A 20283-nucleotide genomic window follows, 5' to 3' on the forward strand; every position below is an offset into this window, starting at 1 on the left:
CCCTAGAAGGAGCTTCTTATTAAAAAAAAAAAAAAAAAAAAAAAAAAAAAAAAGTAAAAAAAAAAGTATATTTCAGCAAGAAATTAGAGCTCAGATGTCACCACCAGACTCTCTATATCACATCTGGTATGAACCGTGTGCAGAGGCAAGAATGTCCCATCTTTCTCTGAAGCTACAGCCTCAAGAGTAACCACTCCATCTCCCTGAAATGTAAGTCTGTACTCCCTTTTTCATCCCACCTGGACGCTATTCCCCATTTTTGAGTCAACCGCATAGACTTTGGGATTGTCTAGGATACCTCTGTGAAGTGCAACACTCATGAACAGGAGCCAAGAGACATTGCTGAACATTGCATTCCAGCTGCTCTGTCAAATGCTGATCAGATGACTGGTGGCAAAGGTCCAAGTGCTGCAGCTACATCCAGACTCTTTATTGATGAATCAGTTACCATCGGCACGAATGCATCCTCGGTGCTGACTCACGTAAGTATCCCTATGCTATTAGAACTGAAATGTCTCTTGCCTCTGTATTTTGAAGGTCTGAGAATGCCTACTCTTCAGCAATTTCAAACATTTCTTGTTAAGCAGATGATATTTTCTGTAAGCCACAAAACAGAGAAAGCCATCAAAACAGAGAAAAGGTTTTCAAAAGTTATTTTGCAGGAGGTTATATATGCAAAAAAAAAAAAAAAACCCAAAAGATTTTCATCTGGTTCAGCAACATGTAATGGAATCTGAAAACTATTTACAGTCTTGCAGATTTGGCCCACATTGAAAAATCAGGATTACCCTGCCTAGATACAGAGGGGGAAATCTACCTTTCTTTCTCATCTATCTTCAATGTCTTAAAACTTAAAATTGCTTAAATGAAGGAATCTGCACATTCAATGAAGAGAGGGAGTAACAATTTCTATCCTTCAGAGTAAGACAGCACACAGATCACCTCAAACCACAGCTGATAGCAAACACAGGTCAAACCTTCTCTGTCTGGCTCCTCCAAAAATAAGGCCTTGGACTCTGTCCTGTATCAGTAGGAAGTTCCAGCAGGGAGAAAAGGAGAGTGTCAAAGAAGGATAAAGGCAGTACATGTAGAGACCAAACTGATGCATCAGGTTCACTGTTTATCTTAGTGTCATGGTGTAGGAGATGAGGCAAAAGGGGATGAATTTAAGGAAGTAGCAGGGATATCCCAGGTACCAGTGCATACTGCTCATATTCCCTAATTTTTCACTTAATAAAAGATTGCCAACCCTTAGCACTGACACTGCAGCCAGTGGCTGCAATTACCACATTGAACACTTGGAAACAAAACAAGAGCAGAGCCATTGCTGTTCTCTCCTGAAGTTGGCTGCTTTGGGCAGCCTCCTATTCTTAAAGCCTGCTGCACCAACTGCACAAGCTCCAGTTTGAGTACTGCTCCCTATTCATGGTCCACAAGAGTACTACAGCCTCCACGTTCCCTGCAGCTGAGTGACCAATATGTTAATGCACGATATACACTGGGGAGAAAAGAGAGTAGGTGCCGTTAAAGGTATCCCCTTTATTTCCAAAGTTACTTGACTTCTTTGAACATCATCCATGAAAGATAGCCTGGATTCGCGTCTACATTTTACCCCAGTATTGGCTACTATAAAAGCTTAAGGGAATACAAATCTAGACAGAGAATATTTAAAATCAACTCCGAAAGAACCATTTACAAAGCTGGGCGCCGTTTCCAGCTTTTTGGTTTGGGTTTCGTTTTGAGGGGTTTTTTTAAATCATAATGGGGTATCAGAAACATGCCCAGGAGGATAAACGCAGCCACTGTTTGCCTTACATCAATCTCTTTCTAGAATAACATTCCCATAAGGCTATCATCATCCACTAGAAATAATACTATAGGGATATTTTGGCTATTGGGACTCTCAATTGTCTATTATTTTATCTATTGTAAACATCCATTCTAGAGCAGCATTCTAGGTTTTAGGTGGGTGTTTTATTTTGCTTCATTACATAACAAAAAAAAAAATTGACATTATGCATCATAACAGCCCTTTATGAGCATCCAGTAATTTAGGAGTCTTCTTTAGTAATACAGACTTTTACCACTGATATTCTCCTGTTGTTAGATTGGCTCTAATTTTATAATATTTCCTGAATACAGCCAGAAATAACATACATGCAAGGATAAAAAGGGGGAAGTAAATTTCAAAAAAATGCCATAATCTTAGTTACAGAAGTGGTCTTCTAGTAATTAAGTGTGGAGCTGCATATATGGCATCTGATTTATCCTCATATTTTCACTGATGAAACCTGCTTTGATAATATTAATATGAATGTAACCATACCACTTTTCAGTCAGTCTGAGAGCACAAAAAAGCTTTTTTTTTTCTTCTATTTTTCCACTAGTAATTCCACAATTTTTTCCCACTAGAAACTGGTAGCAAGAAAAGCAGCCACAATGTCACAAGTTAAGCTATTGCAGACTTCTCTCCTTTGTGTATTTAAGGGAAGTAGCTACTTCACAACTTCATTCTTTTGGTGGACCATGAGTAATGTTCTTCTCGTTTAGGATTATTTCATCAATGTTTTTACTCCTAGCAGGTGCTGTGATATCCAGCAAACATGAACAGTTTCTCTAGTTAAATAGGTCAAAGGCTTTTGCCCCCTGCCTAAATATTTTACACTAAAATTTAATTCCAGCTGAAGAGAAAAATGACACTAACTCTTAACATGGAGCAATAGGAAAAATATTTCTCAGTCCATAATGCCCTCCCCTCCAAGAATATTTAAGAACAAAGACATATAGATATAGATATGGATAGAGAGATAGTGATAATACCAGCTTTTTTCTCACTGGCTTTATATGATAAAATTATTGTAAATACAATAAATAATATAGTGTAAATAAATATCTAAATATTATAAACAAATATGATATGTAAAATAATGATAAATATATTGTAAAAATATTTACTATGGAAAAGCCTTCCTCTGGGTGTTTCCCCTCCAGTTATACTTATTAACAAACTTCTTTTTCAATCAGGAAACTTCAACTCTGAAGCTTCACTTTTATCACTCACCTTTGTAAATCAGCTGAACCTCCACTGCAAATTGCATATTCTTTTAGATTTGTGTTGTATGCTGACTGAAAACAGTAGCACTTTTCTATTTCTTTGTGTCTCAGTTTAAGTTCCTAAAGGAGGTGTTTTAACTTGTGAAGCCTTACAGCTGACATTTTGTATTCTATGCAGGGCTGGATGATCTATAACAGTTTTACGTACTGTTATAGATAATTAAGTATGTAAACTTTAACACAAAAAAAGCTGGCTTTTTGAGACCAAGGGGCCATTCGTGAAATAGATAACTATCAAAAATAGGGAGGAAAAAAACAATTTAAAAGGAAAAACTAAATGCATAATTACTGCTGGACATAAATACCAGAAATAGAAGAAGGTTAGAATGCACTACATCTGTCCCACACAAATAATTCTGATGCAGTTATTACAGGATTGTAAGAGAACTGATCCCTCAGACACTAGTCAAAAGCAACAAAAAATTCATAATGATTATTGGCTTACAAACCTTGTCTACAGGCAAAACAAAGAGTATGCTGAGAAGCTACTTGTCCTCAATTATTCACTGACTTGAGTGATTGCAATAAACTCTTTTCAGCACGTGGTATTCCTTTTTGACTTCCCATATTAGCTGTGGCTTGTAAATCAGTTGACTTTACCAACAGTCACCTCAGAAATCCACTTCTGTTCAGAAATGGCTAACCAATGCTTAAGAATCCCCCAAATTACCAAATCTTTTCCTTTCTTACAAACGCCAAACTGGTTTTTGCAGGGTTGTTGATGGATACAGACTAATACCCACTATAGCAGAAGGTATCCTTCCTGAAAGTCAGTGTGGTTTCAGAGCCAACAGGAGCACCACAGACATGGTATTTGTCCTCAGACAACTGCAAGAGAAGTGTAGGGAACAGAACAAAGGTCTCTATGTAACCTTTGTCGACCTCACCAAGGCTTTTGATACTGTGAGCAGAAAAGGTCTGTGGCAGATTTTGGAACGTTTAGGATGTCCCCCCAAGTTCCTTAAAATGATCATCTCACTCCATGAGGATCAGCACGGCCAAGTCAGATATGGCAACACACTTTCTGAGCCCTTTTTAATTAAGAATGGTGTGAAACAAGGCTGTGTTCTCGCTCCTACCCTATTCACCGTCTTCTTTAGCATGATGCTCCAAAGGGCCACAGCAGACCTCGATGATCAGGACGGTATCTACATTCGATACCGTACTGATGGAAGTCTATTCAACCTAAGGCGACTGAAGGCCCACACCAAGACCTTAAACCATCTTGTCCGGGAGCTGCTTTATGCTGATGACGCTGCCCTTGTCACCCACACAGAAGCAGCCCTGCAGCGTTTAACATCCTGCTTTGCAGATGCTGCTGAGCTCTTTGGACTGGAAGTCAGCTTAAAGAAGACAGAGGTCCTCCATCAACCTGCACCTCAGGAAGTCCCCCATCATCCCCACATCACCCTTGGCCAATCAGAGCTCAAATCAGTCCAACAGTTTAATTACCTCGGTAGCCTCATCTCCTCAGATGGTAAGATCGATGGAGAGATAGACAACAGGTTAGCTAAGGCATATAGTGCTTTTGGAAAACTCCACAAAAGAGTATGGCGTAATAAACACCTGAAGAAAAGCACCAAGATCAGTGTTTACAAAGCCATAGTGCTGTCTACTCTCTTATATGGCTCCGAATCATGGGTCATCTACCACCACCACCTGCGTCTCTTAGAACGCTTCCATCAACGCTGCCTCCGCACAATCCTAAACATCCACTGGTCAGACTATGTGACCAACACATCTGTTCTAGAGCAAGCAGCTGTCACAAGTATTGAGGTCATGTTGATGAGAACACAGCTGCGATGGGCAGGGCACATCTCAAGGATGAAGGACCACCGCCTCCCTAAGATCTTGCTTTATGGTGAACTTGCCACTGGCTGCCGCATGAGAGGAGCCCTGAAGAAAAGATACAAGGACTCCCTGAAACAACATCTCAGCCTTGGCCGTATTGATCACCATAACTGGTCCACCCTGGCCTCAAATCAGGAGGCCTGGAGACACACCATCTATAACGCAGCTGTCTCCTTCGAGAACACACACAGGATCACCCTCGAGGAAAAAAGGCGACGCAGAAAGAACCGTGTATTGCAGAATACACCATCTAAGGAGTCTTTCTGCTGTGCCTTTTGCAATCGGATATGTCTGTCACGTATTGGCCTCATAAGCCACCAGCGTGCCTGTAGCAAATGTGGATAGAGCCTTCCCAAATCTTCATTCACGAAGCCTAGCCATGATGATGGATACAAATCAAAATGCCCCAGCATTCTTCAGCTGCATGCTGGGATAAGAAAATTAATGTTGAAAATCAAGATAATAATCTGAGATCTTAAGAATCTCAGGTGTATGAGAAGTTTAAAACTAGTCTTTACTTATTTTTAATCTTTAAAAAAAAAAATCAACTATTAATGATTTTTGCAATACTTATATATAACATTACAACTCTTCTTGTAGTTCTTTTTGGAAGAGCCCAAATTCAGTAGAATCACAGAATCATTAATCATTGGAAAAGACCTCTAAGATCATTGAGTCCAATGGTTAGCCCAGCACCGCCATGTTCCCTGATAAACCATATCTTGAAGTGCCACATCCATATGTTTCTTGAACAATTCCAGGGACAGTGGCTCAACCACTGAACAGCCTGTTCCAATGCCTGACCATCCTTTTAGTGAAGACATTTTTCTTCATGGAAAATATGTAATACTTAATACTTAAATAACACAAATTTTAAAACTGAGAATTTCTATGCATATATGGAAGTTCACTTTCCGTTCACTTTCTTCATTAAAAAAAAAAAAGAACAAAGGTACAAGACTCTCTGCTTATTGTTTTAAACATTAAGAGCTTCATGATCTGCTCTTTAGGCCCTTTACCACCATTTACTCATGATAACTCCAGGAGCGTTACCCAGATTATCAAAAATACAAGAATAACTCACTAAAATTGGACTTTTGGTCTCCTAAGAGGAAAGTAGAGAATGATAAAAACAAAATTATTAGTCATAATATTTCATATTGTTCATGAAGGAGTCAGATGCAACACATAAATTAATAAAAGCAGTCTAAATCATTACAGCAGCAAATTATATCACAAACTTTCATTTATATCTCTTTATTAATGTGAGAGTTGTTCTATCTCAGAAATCATAACAGGGTTTTTATTTTTATATTGATGTCTGAGACTTTGGAAATATAAATCAAATTTTCAGTATAGATTTAGTAAGGTTTTATGTGTATATAATGTATATTTTTACAAAGACAAGCATTGCAGCTCCTTTAAAAGTTTACTTACGCATGAAAGAGATTACTGAGAGCCTAGAGCAGTAGATGAATATGACTATTACTCAGAAAAGATATAAAGGACATGAATATATTAAAATATTAGATTTTTGGTCTTTTGGGGACACCAATTTTAAGATCTGATGCTTGAAGAACTCTAGTAATGTTTCAAATGAAAACCCAGAGGTGCATCTAACCTCCCCCCACCCCACTGCCTGCAACAAGAACATACAAATGCAGATTGTTGAAATATTTCTGACAATAATTCTCCAAGCATAAAATAAGAGAATCAGTCTATTATTAGACAGTAGACTAAAATGCAATTACAGCTAAGCAACACAGTTTAAATTCACTTGAAAAACTGTCTCCAGTTCAAAAAATAATTAGCATAATACAAAAGTTAAATCTCAGGAGTGATGTTAATTATGTTTTTTTCTTTCAGTGTCTCAAGGAAAGAACTAAATCAGCCCATGTGCATCAATGTGTTGAAAATTTTTTACAGAATATTACAGTTTATCAAAGGCAGCCTTGATAAATCATAAAAGTTGAAATATAATCTTTGTGTTGAAATACTACCATAGCACTAATTATTGCTGGGTTTTTGAAGCACATGAGAATATAAAGGTAGTATTAATGAAAGACAGAAGCATAACATATATGTTAGAGGACCAACAAATTTACAAAAGAATATTTTTAACTCTCCTCTAAACTAGCTAAGATTCATTCACCTTAAAAGGCCTAGGAAATAAATGAGAAATATAATTAGTCATCAAACTATGTTAACCTGGTGCTGTGTGTCTTCTGGTTTATTTTTAATAAGAATTACCTCTGTCAAAGTACTTGATAATATGGAAGAAAAGCAATATGATGAACTGTATTTCAACTTAAAAATCAGCCCTCAAGATTAAAAACATCGATTTCTCTCTGAAGCTGAGGTTATGGCTAACCTTGGCTGTTGCAAGGAGAGGGAGTACCCATGCAACTTAATTCCATTTTACAAGGACAAACCAAATGTACTGTCATGAAGAGCATTCTTTTTCTGTGGCCTTTCCACTGCAAAAACAGATGACAAGCTGAACTTATGTTTCCATCTTGAAACAGAGTGGAGAGAAAAGAAGGGCTTGCTGTCAAAATAAGATGCTACTATTTAATAAATAACTAAATTTAATTTAAATTTCATTAATTTAAATTATTTATCTAAACTAGAGAGAAATGGATTTGATGTGTGGACCACTTGGTGGATAAGGAAGTGGCTGAATGGTCATACCCAGAGTTGTGGTCAATGGCTTGATGTCCAAGTGGAGAGCAGTGACAAGTGGTGTTCCTAAGTGGTTGGTGTTGGGACTGGCACTATTTAACATCTTTGTCAGTGACACGAACAGTGGGATCGAGTGCAACATCAGCAAGTTTGCCAGTGACTCTAAGCCACGTGGTGCAGTCAACATACCGAAGGGAAGGGATGCCATCCAGAGGGACCTTGACAGGCTTGAGAGGTGGGCCTGTGAGAACCTCTTGAAGTTCAACAAGGCCAAGTGCAAGGTCCTGCACCTGGATCAGGGCAATCCCAAGCACAAATATAGGTTGGGTGGAGAATATATTGAGAGCAGCCTGGGGGAGAAGGACTTAGGGATGTTGGTTGACAAGTTCAACATGATCCAGTAATATGCACTTGCAGCCCAGAAGGACAACAGTATCCTGGGCTGCATCAAAAGGACTGTGGACAGAAGATCTAGGGAGGTGCTTCTCCTCCTCCATTCTGTTCTTGTGAGACCCCACGCGGAGTACTACATCTAGCTCTGAGGACACCAACATAAGGATGTGGCCCTGTTGGAGTGAGTCAAGAGGAGGACTGCCAAGGTGATCAGAGGGCTGAAGCCCCTCTACTATGTAGCATCTCACCAGGCTCAGAGTTGGGGTTGTTCAGCCTGCAGTCATCTAGTACCTAAAGGCAGGCTACAAGAAAGATGGAGAGGTACTTTTTACAAGGACATGCAGTGATAGGACAGGGGTAAATGGCTTTAAACTGAAAGAGGGCAGGTTTAGACTGTGTGTATTAGGAGGAAATTCTTCACTATGAGGGTGATGAGGTACTGGAACAGGTTGCCCAGAGAAGTTGTGGACGCTCCATCCCTGGAAGTGTTCAAGGCCAGATTGGATGGACTTTAAGCAGCCTGGTCTGGTGGAAGGTGTCCCTTCCCATGGCAGGGAGTGGGAACTAGAGGATCTTTAAGATCCCCCACAATGCAAACCATTCTTTCTTTGATAATATCAGAGTTTGCACTGATACTGTCTTTCTGACAGTTTTCTGAGCATTCATTTCTCAGACCTGAGTTAATACCTGGAAAACACTGAGAAAATCTGCCTTTACCAAAGGTACCTCACTCAGATTTCTTTCTACAGGTTCAACAATCTCAAATCTTTCATAAAAAGTGAACAGTTACCAAGATGCAGTACAAACTTCATGTCTTTTAAAAGCTTCTGCTTTTTGTTAATTTAAGACTCAAAACAGACCCTTAGGAGGGAAAAACAGACTCTGCTAGAAATGATGATGCAGAAGGGACAAAAACCTCTCCAAAATGTGACAAAAAAATTCTCCTTCTCTTAAAAGATAAATGCAAAAAGCATTTTCAAAACCAACATGGTACATCTCATCTTTTACTTAGGTGCAATAGGTTATTAGCTGCTGTATTAATAAAAATTTGGACTCTGCAACTCCAAAAAATAGGCATTTGTGAATCGGTCATTCATTCATGTGCATTACCTTTCCATTACACTAAAGTTTGTTCTCAGAAAGTAAATACTAGTCTTTTCTGTTTATATACTAAATGTGTTTGAATCTTGCATGTTTCTTGTTATCACTGAAAGGACACGACTGTCATCAAATACAGTCCTCAATTATTTATATAATTGTAATATTAGTGGAGTATATTCAGTCTGTAACAGAATCAAAAGTTGTACTTATTATGAATTAAGATTTCCATGGATCTACCAGAATGATGTGAAAGTGTTTTTTTCTCTTTCCTAGCAATTATGTTCAACAAAATTTAATAAAACCCATAAGTAACATATATTATCAGTTATGGTGATGTTTTAAGTAAAGTTTACATAAGAAAATATATTTTAAAAAAAACAGAACTTGAAATGTTGAACTTTGAAGCTCTTTAAAAACAAAGTTTATTTCCATTACCCATCATGTAAGAATTTTCTACCTGTTTTTGTTTCATTGCTCATTCATTTATTTAAATGTGATTAGAAGTATAATGACTTACATATTATTTAGGAAGACAAAGTTTTGTTATATTAACGGAAATATGTATAGTTCAGAGTTACAATGCAGAAAGACTCTAGAACATTTTGTTCCCTTATGGAAGCAAATGCATGTAAAGTAATAATCTAGAAGTTCCCATCACTTAATAAAAGAACATTTTTAGTAATTAATAACATTTTATCTGATTGAAGTTATGAGCTGTTTTCAGACTATTTTATTTCTTTTTGTAGATATTAAGAAGTTCTCTATGAAGGAACTAAAAATACTTTCAGAAAGTTTTTAATATTCTGATCTAAAAATGATAGTGGCTTTTTACCACAAGACCGCCTATTCAGTGGTAAAAATATTTCAGATTACAATAAGCCTTACTTGGAGTAAAATGAGAAAAAAGCTCTCCCTGTCAGGAAAAGAAAGAAGTATTTTAAATATCCTTCATCTTCCATCTAACATTTTCAAGAACTTTATTAGACAAAAAAGTCTTTCTGAAATCTGCTCTGAAAAGCACTGTTGGACACCAACCTCAGTTAATTCAAATGCAAATAAGCTGTGAACTTCAACCTACTTCAAGCAGTCAGTGCAAGCTTTGCCAGCTCTCCTGTCTTTTAACTCTTTAGAACTTCTTGTTTTCTTAAGTTTTGCACAACTCAGCAATGCAGCCAAATAATTCACCACTAATTACACATAGTGTATGCTAAAAAAGAGTGATTAATTGAATAGGGTAGTAAGGGTAAATACCTGCTATCAGATGCTATACCTATAGCAGGTAAATACCTGCTATGAAGTAAAGCTAAAAATAGATAACAAATACATATTTTCAAGTCATTCCCATAGCCACTTGGTAAGGCCCATACCTGGCTAGGCCACAGCAACCTCCCTTGACCAGTACATTTAGCCAATACAAACAGAAGTAACAATGGCATAGAGGAAATGAGAGAGACTGGCAATAAGGGAACATTTTTGAAGTAGTTCTGCTGCTGTAATTGTACAGAAAATTCTTGATCTGCATTGGTCCACCCGAATGAAGACATATCTGTTAATAAATGCAACTGCTGGAAAGGAACATGACCTACCTTCTAGCAGACAAGACTTTGTAACCCAAAATCTAAAGAAAGATCTTGTAAAATAGCAGAAAAGAGAATGAGCCTGTAGGTTAGATTTCTCTTGAATATTTTTCCTGGGCATTAGTAATCCTTGATATTGAAGGTTTTAGAGGGAGTTTGACATGGCAATATCTACAATTCTTAGTCAACCCATAGCCTTCTCAATGTCTCCTTACTACAGAGAAAAATTTCATCTTATTTCTCGTCTAATAATATAAATATGTTCTTTGTCTTTTCTGTCTACCAAGAGCCAAGGAAAAGCACACTGTATTAAATATGTATAATATCTTATGCAAACAAGTTTCCAATCTTTTCATTTGCTGACAGCTATTCCCTATGCTTCAGAAGAAAAAAAGAAAAAAGCTTGAAGTGAAAAATGGGATTAAACAGATTTACAAACAAACCTGCTAATCGAATTATTTTACTTTAAAATTAAGTACCATAATAGGCCAAGCTACACTGAATAATTAATGATTATTGTCCCACTTTTGCTTAGAAAACCTGAAAAACAAAGTCAAGGGTGGCATTTAATTCATTGCTTCCCCTTGAGTCAGTGATTCACTCCTGCAATATTTAATGTCCAGAATTACTCCTGCAACATTTAACATCCAGAATTATCCCATAATATTTGCCAAATTGGAGAAAAATATTCAGAATTGACTTCCTCAATTTCGTTTGACCTGTTACCTTTGAGAAATCAAAGCCAAGTTCAGATTCATTAAAAGGTAGAATTATTCCTATTGGAGTTCCACCTTTATATTTAGGTTTATAACTAACAAAACTGAGCAGAGCCTTGTTTTCAATACTATTTTAGTCTCTAAAAGTCAGAGAAGAATGACAAAAAATTTACATTTTCTAAAATGTTATATAAAGTCACATGAACAGCATGCATTTGTCTAAGGAACACAAAAGTTTGGTATGTATTAAAGACATAATTTGTGTGATTGTAACAGTTTTTTTCTTCTAAAATTGAATATCTTTGCTTTTTTAAACAAATATTGAGGAATACTGGATAAACTCACACACAAACAAACCTGAATGACACACTGACATGATTCGGTAAGTCTAGAACACACCTACAACTGAGCAACCACAGCGTTTGGGCTTTTACTGATTACCATTTGCTGTCAAGGGCTATAACACAGCAAATAACCAAGTGATCCACTTTCAAAAGTAAGTTTTGGAACCCTGACAGGTTGTGCATGTGTTGATATTTTCATTAGTTATAGGTATATCCCCTCACACCCATATCTTTGTGTGTTGCTCAGCACAAGCAGGGTCTATAAAGTAGCTCTTTAAACAGGGAGCTTCCTTGAATCCTGTTTTTATAACAAAACTCTTCCCTGATTTTGCATTAGTTCTGCAGTGAGCTGTTTGGCAAGTCATTAACATGTGGGGTTTTCTCAGCTGTTGCGTGGTGATGATAAAGGCCTTGGAACTGCATTTTATACCAAATCATATCCTTACAAGTTTACAAATATACTTGAAGAAAGTTTATTACTGAAGACAGACTTTTTCTAATTAGAACCAGTGACCAAAATGGCTATGGACCACACTGGATGTATATGTATATTTAGAACACCATTTTGTTGAAAAATAGCAGTGCCATTTTGCTCCCTTCTGAGTCTACATACCATTTAAAATCTCCCTTTTTTAAACATGATTTACAAAGTAAAGCAACCCAGTACGAATGAAGGCAAAACATTACATAGAAAATAAAATCAGATATAAGACATAAATTTAAAAGCACAAGATTAATGTCTTAGCATCAAAGTTTATTATGTGATTGATGTTGGTAAAATGACTGATCTCAACAAGGTCAATGACTTTTAATTATGTAATGATGGAGATAGTCGTTTTTCCTGTTAACAGGACTATATGTATGAATAAAGACTACTCAAGTGAACAAGGATTTGCAGGTTCAGGCCCTGTATAAACATCAAAAGTTCGGCCATATAATTAATGGGGTGGGGGTTATTCTGTTGGGGGGGAGGTTCCCCTCAGTTATTGTACTGTCTACACTACATAGTTCAAAATAACTTTTTCAGAATATTTTTGTAATGTCTACTTTAGAAAGTAAGCATCCTGAATCTCCATACCTTAAAAAGCATCATTCAAAATTATATCAAAAAATTTCAAAGAGAATTAATATTCATGTCAATGACAGATGCTAAGAGCTGTCCTAACTTATGGGTAGACTATTAATGAAGGTTTGTATGCAGTGCAAGTGCTCTGTAATAAACTTTCTTTCCCTAAGGTTGAGAGAAGAAAGAAATAGTTATTTTGTGATTAGAGAGAGGGGGAGGGACAGAGGGACAGAACAGTAAAACATATTTCCTAATTCTACCCAAATGTAATGAAAGCCGTGGCAACCTAAACAACTTTCTCCTTAATTTGCTTGCTTTCAATTTTACTCTTCAGTAGCTCTGTGCTGCTGCCCGATGGTTATCTTTTTACTGTGTGCTTTTCATCAGCTAGAGTATAAACAACCCACCTTAACATTAAGTAAATTATGTAGGAGCACACAAAAAAAAAAAGCTACAACACTATGAAACAGCCTCTTTTCATCAGCTTCATCTCATCAGCAAAAGTTACCTTATGCTCACAGTTACTACAACTGCTAGCACTTACGCAGGACAACTGTGCACAGAAATACTTGTGGTTTAGGTCCCAGTTCCCAAGAAAATTTATCACAGCCAAAAGAGTATGAAGCGCTACATAATCCTGAAAAATACAAGGTGAGGACCTCATTTGCCTGCTTGTTCTGTTCAACCATCACAGTAGCACTGACTACCAGCAGCAGCCTATTCCTTCTGTAATCAGCCTTAATCTCAGACAAAAATCCCTGTGTGGTACTGAGCTCTTTGTGTGCAGAAATCCTTGCATGGCACTCAGCTCCACTTGTGCAGAAATCCCTGCGTGGCACTCAGCTCTGCATGTGCACAACTCTGACAACTCTCACAGAAGCAGCAGCAAACTCCTCGCTGAAGCAGAGCTCCCTACCAAGCTTGTGAAAGGTTAAACAGTGCTGAAAGAACACTTCATCTGCCCACGTTTCTCAGTTCTATTCAAATACCAACAACAGCAGTCCTAGAAATGCAACATAATACAGTATTATTAAATACAAGATTTGCATTTACGCCTAGCTGCAGCCTGGAAGCAGGCCTGATGTTCAGCCAACATCAAAGGAAAAAAACCCACAACTTTCACGGACACACACAGAGCATATTGACCTTGGAGGTAGAGGTGGTGATGATCCTTTTCATAAAGGTGCTGTTTCACAAGTTCACAGTGTTACACTGCTGAATTGTTCGTCAGCTAACAAGGTATCACCGTCCTTCTGTTACACACACATACAGGCACGCACAAGAACACAGAGCAACATAGGGCTATTCTTTTAAATCCTCGCTAATTCCTACTTTATTCTCTACTTGCCAGAATGACCTCACATATCCCCTCTTCCCTCAGACAGAATCAGTCGGAGCTTGTCTAGTCCCCCAAACCCGGTGTTTATACAAAGAAGGTTCTGTAACGTCTTTTGAGACATTTTTATAATATTCAAGATTTCAAAAAAAAATATTCTCAAACATCCAAACATTACCCTAAGAGCCAGTTTTCAATAAAAATAAGCCACTTAACTTCTCATTCATATTCATCTTTTGTCCATGTAGCCCTTTTCACTGAAAACTGCACCCCTACACCGACCTAAGGGCTGACAGGGTTCCAACTTTGCTCTGCCTTTAATTGCCAGCTCCTCCATCCCATCTGGCACCCATTTATGTGAAATACAGATAGATAGATAGGTATTAGTAATGCTGCTTACCTTGTCCAAGAGTGACTAAAATCCGCAAGGGGGGGAAAAAAAAAAGAATAAAAAACCAGCTCGCCGGGTCCTCGCGCAAATCGCAAAGAGAGGAACACTTCTTCCTTTAACAAAGCCAAGAGCGGGCCCGCCGCGGTCCAGAGACGGCGCCAGCAGTCCGGAGCGAAACTCGCAGCAGCAGTTCCCAGCGCGGCGCTTCCCAGCCGGAGCGGGCGCGGGGAGCAGCGAGGCGGCCGCGAGGCGCCGCGGGGAGGCGGCGCGGGGCGCGCGCCCTTCAGCACCGCCGCGCGCGGACAGCACCGGCCGCGCTGCCGCCGCCGCCGAGCGCCGGGAGCCGCCCCCGCCCGCGCGGCCCCGCCGCCGCTCGCGCCGCCCCCGCGCCGCCCCCGCGCCGCCCCCGGGGCTGCTCGCGGCTCCCCGCGTGCGCCCAAACTTCCTCTCAACTGCCGCCTCCCGCTTCCTTTTTTTTTTTTTATTATTATATTTTTTTAATGGGACGGGAAAATACAGCGCCTCCGTGTTTCCCCACCCCTTCTCGCCAAAGGGCTCCCAGCCCACGCGGGGGTTGTTGCCCCGGCAGAGTTCACCGTCTCCCTCCTTTGGCTTCCCCTCCGCGTCTCTCCCTTCCCCCCGTGCCCAGAGCCCCGTGTCCCCGGGCGGCGGCACCCAGCGCCCCGGGCAGATGGCAGCGCGGGCGCCGCAGCGAGAAGAGCAACTGCTGTGAAACAGCGAGTAATTCCTCGCTGAAGCACAGAGGGTTGTTGTGCCTGCACGCTTCAAGCAGGGTGGGTGTTATGCAATATTTATAAGCTTTAATATATCAACGGGCTATCTGAAAGCTCAAGTATGCTGGAGGCTTTGCACAGCCTGTGTCGGTAATCCCTACTGTCCATAACAAATTTCAGTGCTTGAGTGTCGAGGCAGAGCTCACTGGTAACCCATGCCAGACACAGTGACATGTTACTGGGAATCATAATTTAGTTCTGAAAAACATACAGGAAAAAAAGCACCTTGAGATAAGACCATTAATTATAAGCCCATTAATTATATGCTCTGTTTATAGGCAGTAAAAGAGGTACCTTTGGACAAACAGAAACAAACAAAACAAAAAATCCAGCTGGAAGCTAGTGGCTTAAAAAATTAGAAATACTCATATGTGAAATCAAGCAAAGAAACAGTAGCCTCACGTAAATCTGCTTTATTGTGAGATAACAGGTTTAGTTATCTGATTTATTACTTTTAAATTAATCCATTTCACCACTTCTAAAGAGTAGCTACTTCATCTTCAATGTGAAATCATTAGGAAAATTAAGTATCTACTCATCATGCCATCATAGGTTACCTGTTTCGTGCCTTTTGGGAAAATACGTTACAGATTAAAGTATTAAACTGTCTTTAAATCACCCATGACTAGGGTAAAGCCAGACAGAGGTCAGCTGCTCTGACGTACATCAGCTTTCTAGGTTAATTACACTTGTGGCAACATGTGGAACAAACTTGTAGTAAGAAAAAAAAACTAGGTAAAACCTAAAAACCTGAACTAGTTAACATAGGAAATGGGAGAAGTTGAATTGCATTAGTTTGTTACTATTTTGTGAGGCAGTTCTTAGTGCACTGCTAATTAGGTCAAAGCACTACAAGAAGAAACATGATTAACTCTGACACACAGAGTGTAGAATATAAAGCCAAATAAACCAGACTTGCATTGACCAAACCCCTTATAATTGCCAGTTATCATGAAGGCAGCTTGGCTGGCATCTGTATAGCATTTCTGAACACCCTATTATTTACTTCTCCCCTGTTTTTTTCTCTTAACCCCTCTCAGGTTCTTTGCAAAGTACAGACAGAATAAAATTCCACTCCTTAATGACAATTTTTGCAGTACAAAACTGATTCTGAGTCTACCAGCACAGCTGCACCAGAAACTCCCTTGGGACAGAGGTAAACCCAAAACCAACTTGTTCAAAACTAGGAGGAAATTGAAACATTGTGAGAGTTAACAGGGATCTTGCGCATCCATTCTCCTTCGCCATTATGAAAGTACATAAAGCAATCAACAATTACATGAATGTTTTATATAACCCAATTAATGAAGTAGTTAGGAAATCTATCAAATTATGAAAGGTTTGACATACCATAACTTACTACTTGGCTTTGCAAATTAGTAGACAAATAACCCCCAAAATAGCACATGGAAAACCCTTAAAAAAAATCTGAAAATCTCTGTATCTTGAGAGGACTTACACTCCTAAATTTGAGTGTAAATAATGATACAACAGAGTAATACATTAATGTATCTTGGCATTCTTGCATTTTTGAGAGTGTTTATCTGATCATGCTTATCTTCTTTGTCCACTCTCCATGATATTCAATTTAAAAGCTCATATTTAATTAAAATTACTTTGATGCATTTGTAGCGAATACTTTCTAACTTTCCCTCTAATTTAGATCTGTATCAGCTGTCATAGACTCTAGTTGGAAAATAAACTTTGCCTATTCATATCCTGACATCTGTCTTCTGCTAAATGGATACTATCTACAAGCTCCATTTTTTGCAGTGTTGACTCTATTTTTATACACACAAAAAAATATGCTAATGAATTAATTTTTTAACTATTTTGACTTGTGACCCATACATTACATCATCATTTTTAGCAGTTCAAACATTTTCATCCACAGAGTATTGCACTGGGATATTACTTCACTTGATGTAATGCAAACCAATATACTCTACTCTGATGAAGAATTTATACTGTGTTTAGCCATTAATTGTTAGTCAAGAGAGACTGCTGCTGCTTGGTAGTATGTTTCTGGTTTCCATAACCTCACTTTGGATACTTTATGATAGTATCTTACAGATCCCATACAGCATGCCACACAATTTTCAGAGTTTGGTATACTCAAGTCCCATGTGCTTGACAATCAGTTATGCTTGATTTTTATTTTTGTACCCCAATTACTATATTTGAAGCACTGCCATTGGGCAAAGGAGAACACATGCAGCAAGTACTGATGTTTTCTTGTAAAGATGAGAAACACAGAGGAACTTCAAAGCTGGCTTATGTTTTTAAGACTATAGGTGTTAATAACAAAGATTCCCTATTTTGTATTTATGAGATGCTGCTTAATATAAGATCCAAGCAGAAAATTTTATTTAAGACAAATAGAAGGCCAAAGTCTCAATATGTTAAAGGGAAGTTAATGCAAATAACGCATGGTAAAAGTTGTTTAGCAACCCATTCAGTATTTGTCCATGTGGTTTAACTTCAGCTAGCAGTCCAAAACCCAGATAGTCCAAAACATATGCTCTCATACTTTACAGCCTATCCATAACTCACTGAAGTTAGAACAACAGTCACTTTCTTTGACTGATTTGTATCTCCTTTTCTACCGCAAATAATTCTGGAGAAGGGGTTACGTTCCTTGTAAACAGCATTGCATTCAAAATAAATGCTGAATTAGAGAGTAAGTGTAGTATTTCAGAAATGACTATTTTTCTTTTTTTGGCTTTTCTACTCATAGCACTTCTACAGCTAATTTTTTTTTTTTTTGTTCTTGGGATTTTGTATTAACAATCAGTAAGGGGAAAAATATGAAATTTCACAAACTTGTGCTGTTAATCACTCTTCAGTTTATTTCAGTAACTTCCGTGTGGCTTGGTACCCCTCACCACCTGCAAGTTCAATTTATTTTTCTGTGATATGTCTTTCAACATGCAAATTTGGAAAAGCATTCTTGGGAACACTTATTGAAGAATTTAAGATATTAAAATCTGATAATCAAGTATTAATTAATTTGTTGTCCCAACTAACCTGACAGTTACAATATAGTAAACAAGACTAAAAAAAAAAAAATAATTTTTTTTCTTTGAATCAAGAATATGCAGCACTTTAAAAACACTTGCATTTGTAGCTTACTAATAAAAATAGTTTTAGGCACTGATAGATTCAAGCAGCAATGAAATCTTATTTCATAATATGCAATCCAAAGTACTGCCATTTGTAGGGTTTAATTTCCACTTCTTCTTAACAAATTATCCCTTTTTTTTTTTTTTTTGAAGACAGCAGCAGCTGCCCCTTCAGTGCAGCTGTTACTGGTGAAGATCATTGATTAGCTTGAAGTCAATGACAGCAAAGGAACTCTCAGGGTGCTGTGATATGGGATAGCGTGAATAATCCTCCAAATCTCTCTCTTTTGCACACACACTGCATGAAGTTTGGACACATACATCTTTCCCTCGTTTTCCACTCATCTAATCCATTCAATGTCTGTTCAGTGTTTTAATGAAAGATGATAATGCATCCACTATAAACTCTGTCCAGAAAAAAAAAGCACAAGAATGTACTTAGACCTGGACCGGTGCTTTTATTTTATAACAGCAGGGCATCATAAGCACCAGAATGACAGACACTGGCAAATGGCATAGAAGAAAATTAGCTTACTTGTGGCTTGGAGAAAGGTTGTGCCAACCATCTGTCACAGGAGATCTCCCAAATGACAAAAATGATCATAAAAGCACATTAAGGTTTTTCCCATATCTCCTCAAAGTGGGTTCTCACAAAGGGACTCAAATAAAAGGAATATGCAATATTGTTCACACACAAGAAACCTATCTTTGAAATTCATCAAAATAATTCAAATTTATACCACAAAACAACAGATGTAAACTCAGGAGGGGAAAAAAGCCTAGACTCTGAGGTTAGATCTGTAGATTTTTCCATTATTTATAATCAAATAAATGGTATAAGTTCATTTCAGTGTGTAGCAGCTTTGCAGAGGTAGTAATTCTGACAAGATGACATTGTCCCCGTTCTCATCTTGTGAATATAAAGTAACAACTGATTAAACAGTAAAGAGATAATACACTACAGAATTAATATCCACATTAAAAATTACTATTGAAAAATAATTAGGCAATAAGGATAAATATTTAATTTCTTATCATCCAGCTTTTTTCAACTTCATTTGGGATCAAATAATTTCATTATTCATTATCGCTGAAATCTGAAAGCATAGTACCACTCGATAGTAGATAATACAGCTTCTATTAAAAAAAAACTCCACACAAAGAGAAAGCTGCAGATACTCAATTTCAGTGCTTAGTCATTACGTTTATAAGAGATCTCTTAGGGCATCTACTGGGGAACCTTAGCATTACATGTCAAAGAAAGGAGCCTGTAAAAAGGGCAAGAAAGAAGGAACAAGTCCTCTCTTTTTTTTTGTTCCAGATTTAAACAAGAACATTAATTCAAACTACTTTTTTTCTTCTGCTGGGCAGCCCTCGTTCGATTGACTGGAGCATTTAAAGCAAATAACCAAATGAGAAAACTTTGCCACTGAAAGTATTCACTGACGCAAATGAAAGAGCTAAAACTCTACATTTCAGAATTTGGCAGCTCATTCAATCCTGAGTGTTTAAATGTGTATTAAGTTAAATGTATCATGCTATTTTGCATTAAAAAGTTTATTAAAACTGTAATGAAAAATTTAATTTATACAAATTATATATTAACGAGAGTGTCAAAGTCTTTGGATTAGGCTTGTTTGTTCTTTAAGCTGGTGGTTCCAACATATTTAGACACTTTGATTTTTGAATTTTTACCTGTGAAGTTCTATGATAGTAATCCTGACATCTGTACACATTTTCCATGATTTATTTCTGTCCACTAATACGGAATATTCTCTATTTTGAAGCTCATTTCC

The 20283-nt window shown here is 37.9% G+C and overlaps 1 protein-coding gene across 5 annotated transcripts in view; it reads right to left on the reverse strand.

Annotated features, from left to right (window-relative positions):
• The window catches only part of FSTL5 (follistatin like 5), a 295874-nt gene extending 277441 nt beyond the window's left edge, over positions 1 to 18433 (reverse strand). For 3 of the 5 annotated variants that reach the window (XM_064652367.1, XM_064652365.1, XM_064652366.1), the window contains exon 1: positions 14581 to 14667. The gene's annotated coding sequence lies outside the window, so the exon portion shown is untranslated. Of the gene's footprint in view, positions 1 to 14580; positions 14838 to 18424 lie in introns of those variants that run through there. The other 2 variants (XM_064652364.1, XM_064652368.1) reach the window with 2 other exon arrangements.
• Positions 18434 to 20283: the final 1850 nt, after the last annotated feature.

This window comes from Pseudopipra pipra, chromosome 4 (genome assembly GCF_036250125.1).
Source record: "Pseudopipra pipra isolate bDixPip1 chromosome 4, bDixPip1.hap1, whole genome shotgun sequence".
Taxonomy (NCBI): domain Eukaryota; kingdom Metazoa; phylum Chordata; class Aves; order Passeriformes; family Pipridae; genus Pseudopipra; species Pseudopipra pipra.